Source organism: Eleutherodactylus coqui, chromosome 4, assembly GCF_035609145.1.
Source record: "Eleutherodactylus coqui strain aEleCoq1 chromosome 4, aEleCoq1.hap1, whole genome shotgun sequence".
In the NCBI taxonomy this organism is placed as follows: domain Eukaryota; kingdom Metazoa; phylum Chordata; class Amphibia; order Anura; family Eleutherodactylidae; genus Eleutherodactylus; species Eleutherodactylus coqui.
Window position 1 is genome coordinate 116,504,267 of NC_089840.1, and position 6,086 is coordinate 116,510,352.

Here is a 6,086-nt window from a genome sequence, read left to right on the forward strand (position 1 = left end):
CAGGTGGCCTGAGTACTGCATTCAGCGCATGTGTCTTTGCTGTCAGATGAATACAAAGTAATGAGCAGCTTTTTGAGGAGAACACAGCACCACACCCAGCAAAACGGTCTGTTATCTACTCTGCAGAACTAACGATTTTATGCTTTCCTAAAATTCAATGTTCAGCCAAAGAGTAAAAGATGAGAGCATTTAACACAACAATTATAGTGCAAAGGAGTGATTTGGTGCAAATGTTGAGCGAGAAGTGTGGCATGTAAATGGGCCATAATCCACATCATTTCAACAATACTGCTTTGGGTGCGGCTTAAAGTACAAACCAAACCCCACATGCTAAATCAGCCTTTAGCTTCCATTCACACAGGTTCCGTTGGTGGGCATTAGAAAAGGGCCCAAAAAGGGCATTTGCTACACAGTGTGATTTTGGGATATTAAAGCATGCAAAAAATAGCAGTAATACAAACGCTTTTTTTTTGGTTAGGCCCTTTTAGGTTGGGCGTCAATGGCAAAACATATGTGCATTTGTACATGGAGCCTTTCATAGTGTTTCCTGTATAGGTCACAAATTAGCCCATGTGCATGGAGCGCTTAAAGCAGCAGCCTAAAAAAGCATGGCTAGTAAAAGATACAAATCCTACAACAAGAAGGTCAAAAATAGAATAAAACCATGATGGAAAATAGAGGCACATCTGAACTTACCGCAGAGTGACCAGGAGTCTTTGCTCAGCACAGGCAAACTCACACGTGGTGGTATCTCTGTGGGTAATCCCAGAACGCACCTCCTCCAGAAGTTCATAGAACATAATGACTGACAAACGACAGAAAAAGATGACCTTTTCCGGTTGGTGCATCAAGTCCTCATAAAAGGAGTAAAACTGCCCAATACGGTCACGCTGCGACACCATCAGATGCACCCAGAATCTCCTAGTCCGCCTCCTCCTCCTGACCACCCTAGCACTATTGCTAGTACTAGGTTGGTCACTAGCAAGGTCACTAGGCACCTCCTCCGGGGTCTCACACGACTGCCCAAATATGCTCAACGGGAACCAGCCAAAAAGAATATCATCTCCCGACAACATGTCTCCAAGTCCAGTAACAGTCTTGCACATCTAGGTAAAACCAGGAGCTGAATAAAGTACAGCCATAATTGCCCCCATTTTATAGCATCTTGAAGTGGGCTGGACAAGGCAATTCTCTGTTCCGGGATGAAGATTTGGCCATTCATAACTTAATGCACTGCTATGCTGTGATGTGTCTTTAGCTTCGGTCACACATTTTTTTATACAGGTCTCTGGCGATTTTTTTTTTGTGTACCTATTCATGTACAAAAAAAAAAAAGCTTGTCTGACCGAGCCCTAATAAAAATGAATACTACAATAAATAAAATAAAATATATTTTTCTATCGCTACACTCATAAAAGTTCAGTTTTTAATATATATTATAATATAATAAATATCACTATATTTTTACTGCACAGTAAACACCATCAGAAAAATACTAAATGCAAAAGTGCTTTTATGCTATAAACATAAACCCCTCAAGAATAGCTCAATTGCATTTTTTTTCCATTTTGTCCTAATTTTATAATTATGTAATATAGTATATTGTACATTGAATTGTACCATTTAAAAAAATTATCTTTCCCCCCCAAAACAAGCCTTTGTGTAGACATGTTGCCTGAAAAATAAAGAAAAAAGTTATGATTTTTGAAAGTGTGGATGTTAAAAAGGAAAATCAAGTAAAACATAAAAGAGCTGCAGCAGCAAAGGTGTTAATGAACTCATGAAAAATGTCATATGAGTCGGCAAACAGTACTTGCAAATGTACACAACATATTAAAATGCATCTTTCAATTCTAAAACATGAGAAAAGTTCTTCAAAAATGTGACCCACAATACAAAGCAGTGGATGAGAAGAACAAACAGAGTTCTCTTCCCTGCAGTGTAGTCATTGTAAATTTATGATTCCACCCCCAAGTTTCTGCTATATTAACCAGCATGTCCATCCCAAGAAATCAACGATCCTGCGGTATTCTGCACTCAGTACTTACTGAATCACAAGGTATGTATTGCGGCTTTGTATGCTAAATACTTTTTTGCTTTTTTTTATGTATCTCATTGTCAAAGGTGTGTCTGCAAAACTGCTAAATGGGTATTCCAGGCAAAAACTAGCTAATCTCCAAGGACCCGTCACTTGGGATCCTTGGCGATCAGCTGATTGCCTTGCCTGCTGTCAGTGCAGCAGGCTGTACATGTGTTATAGGGGACGGGAAAAAAGTTTCTTAGCTGTCTTCAGTCCCATTGATGCAGAAGTGTAATAGTTGCTTTAGCTCCCATTGATTTAAATAGAAGTGGAGCCAGCTAGGGTACTTCCTCCCCTGTCCCATATGAGGCACGCCCGTCCTGTTGTACCAACAGTGGACCCAGTAATCAGGTGATCGCTGAGGTTCCCGAGCAGCGGGTCCCCAATGATTAACTGTTGAGACATCATGAGGATAGGTCAAACATTTTTGCCCAGAATATCCTTCTCCCCCAGTTGTCAATCTATTCATAAATTCCTAGTAGAGCAACAGAGGAACAGAACAATGCAGAGTTCTCAGAAGAAATGTGCCCGAATGTTGCTATTATTACTGTATATGTCTGAGATAGGAGTGTGAGCCGGGTGCGGAGCAGGACTGTTGTAATAAAATGTTCTACTGAGGACTCATTCTCACAGGTGCGTAAATTTGTTTGCAAGATTTTTGGTCACATAAACAAATATGCAGCATGTCCTATAATGGAACGTATTATGCAAAGAAATAGGTCTTAGAAGTGAATGAGCCAATGCAAATATGGGGTGAATATGAAGGAAGGCTGGGTACTCATTTTAGTATTTGCACATCAAATCAATGTGCCCTTCTGTATTTTGTTTTGCACGTATAAATACTCTGCAGAGTAATGAACACAAAAACAGCGCAGGAGGGAGAAATTACACAGGGAACAGGTGATTTTCGGTCTGTGAATACACATTTACAGACTGAAAAACGTTTATGCCTGTGTGAATGAGCCCTAATAATGACAGTAATACAGCAATTAAAGTAAGCATAGAGTGAAATGTATAATAGCAAGTTTTTTGTTTCTTTTTTAACTTTCAATATTAAATTATTTTTACAGATAAAACATGGCTTTCTTGAAGAAATCTCTTCTCCTTGTTCTCTTCCTTGGATTAGTCTCACTTTCCATCTGTGAGGAAGAGTAAGTACTCATAATATACAACGTATTAGACGGTTATTCCCATCTCATACAGTGATGGTATATGACTAGGATATGCTGTCATATACTGCTTCATGGGGTCCAACCGCTGAGACACCCACAGATCCTGAGAATGAAGAGGCAGCAACAGTGGTGTAATGTTGTAGCCCCTTCTCTGTTTGTTCCTGCACAGATGTGCTTCCGAAAGCTCCTTGGTTGGGAATGGCAGTATAGCTCCATTTAAGTAAAGGGGCCACGCTGCAGTTCCTGCTCAGTGTGAGGAGGGGGCAGCACTGTGCAGGAAGAACTTGGAAGTATCTGCAGCAATAAACCAGAGTCATTCTCGGGGTCCCAGAGGTCGGAGTCCCACTGAATAATTTACTTTTGTTTCTGATATGGGTTTGTACTTATTCTGGGGTCTAGTCTGCAGACTGTACTTACTCTGACATCTGTGTTGAGGTGTATTTATTTTATGTTCTGTAATCTTGGGGTTTTCTGCTTGTTGAGTTTAGAGTGTAAATACACTTTGGGGTATGACTGTGGGGTGTGTAATCATTAGGGTTTGATAAGAGTTGTGCGCACTATTTGTGGATGCATTAGATTACTTCTGGCATGTCCTATGTAAATATAGTGAATTCTGTATTCCCTGATGTAACTTCTGTAAAGTTGGAATGTATGATCACTAATTCAGTGGTAGGTGACGCCCCCAACTCACGCTTCTTTTATACTCTTGTTACCCTGGCCGGTTGCTAGTAAAATGGGTGGCCACCTTACTTGTGAGCATATTTAGGCAATTTGAATCTTCTTACAAACAAAGGGAATCTGTCAGCTTGAACACGCTGTCCAAACTGCAGTTACAGAGCAGGCGGAGCTGAGCAGACTGATATATAGTTCTATGGGGAGATATTCAGTAGAACTTGTATTTCATACATTTATATCTCTGCATGTACACATATTCACAGATAATTGTCAATCACTGATAGCTCCGCCCACTAGACTGTTCAGCTCAGAATGAGCAGAGATATAAGTGTATAAAATACAAGTACTACTGAATCTTGCCCCATAGAACTATATATCAGTCTGCTGACTTGCTGGTTGCAGTTTGGATGGCGTGTTCCAGCTGCCGGATTCCCTTTAAGTTTGTAAGAATATTAATGTTGCTCCAATCGCTCACCCAATCGCTCTTATCTTTACAGTCTGAATGCCTGTCTACAGACCTCTACAGGCTATCCGGTGTACTACAGTGAATATACATATATATATGGTAGTAGGATGAGAGGTGAAGTGTGGGATGGAAGGTACATATCACGGACGTTAGTAGCATCTGTGATGTAGACCCGGTCCGTTCCTCACACCGGTACTGAGCTCCACCTGAGCCAGACAGGTGAGGTGTATAAATTGGTGCAGGCTACAGTGTGAAGAGGGATGTTCAGAGCTGCCTGGTGTGAGAGACACAAGCTGAAAGTGAGCTGAACTGAAGACACCACAACACACAGAAACCAAGGTTTGCTGGGCCTTTGCCATGCTAATTTAAGGACTTTTATGTTTCACTCTGCTGGACTGTTGGCTTGAAAAGGGACTTTTTCTTGTATTTTCTGTTGACTGGAGGTGACCAGTGTCTTTATGTTATGTTCAGCAAGGAAATAAAGAGAAACACAGGCAGTATGCTGGTTGTGGCCTAAAGTGCTTCCCCATAGGCTGCTACTATATATATATATATATATATATATATATATATATATATATATATATATATATATATATATATATATATATATATATATATATATATATATATATATATATATATATACACTCATTTGTTTTAATATGAAGAACATATGCAATTCAATTGTATATATTTTTTTTGTTATGGTTGCATGGGGGGGGGGGAGGGTTGCTTTGGTGAGAAAAAGCCTAAATATATTTCTGGCAGAGGAAAATGCAAAATTTAAGCAGAGCATGTTAAAACTAAAGCTCAAATCACAGGGATTTTGATATTGAATTTCTTTCATTGATTGTACACTATCTCCTTACAGAAAAAAAGAGGAAGAACAGAACGAAGAAAATGAAGAGAAAAGGGAGGAAGGTGAAGAAAAGAGATCTGAGAACCTAGAAAAAAGACAATACGAGTGGCCTGCATTCGGATAAACTCTTTAATATAATACAATGCTTTATAACTGTAAAGAGCATAATTATTATTAGTTGTGCCAAAATATATTAAAGCATGCTTAACTGAAATGCTGGTCTGTCTTTTTATACTAGGTACGCCATGTCTAATCCTCATTGTAATATGTATTATTAGGCATTCATTTCAATCATGATCATTATGGAGGGGTTTTCAGATAAGTAGAAAACTCAGTATAAAGCAGTCATGTCATCCTGTGTAGATATCATGAAAGTCTGGATATAGTCAGAAAAGGGTAACTATGGGCTACCTTGAACTGGGCTGCCAAAAAAAGTTTCTGGAAAAAAGGTGATTATACCTACCCAATAATCAGGTTTTCAGGAGTCTCCACGACAGCACCAGCTGAGATCACCTCCTCCTGATAGGACAGGAACACACAGAAAGGTTTAAAAGCTCCCCCCTCTCCCACCTTCCTCAGTGATTTCTAATGAACCACCAGGGGTAGGAGATTTAACTAAAAGTATTACTTATACTGGTATATACTAATAAACTAAATTATATATATTTTTTTCCTGGCATGGAATGTATGGGTGCTGTCGCGGAGACTCCTGAAAACCCGATTATCGGGTAGGTATAATCACCTTTTTTGCAGTTATCTCCAAGACAGCAGGAAAGAAAGCACAAAGGGCCTATATTTGGACCCCTAATGTATTCGGAGCTTACTGGTTGG

At 39.5% G+C, this 6,086-nt stretch overlaps 1 long non-coding RNA gene across 1 annotated transcript; it reads left to right on the plus strand.

Moving 5' to 3' along the window:
- Positions 1-1,915: 1,915 nt before the first annotated feature.
- On the plus strand, positions 1,916-5,469 carry LOC136624719 (uncharacterized). Its single transcript, XR_010792402.1, has 3 exons — positions 1,916-2,059; positions 3,151-3,231; positions 5,268-5,469. It is a non-coding gene; the product is annotated as an uncharacterized lncRNA (long non-coding RNA).
- The last annotated feature ends 617 nt before the right edge of the window (positions 5,470-6,086 follow it).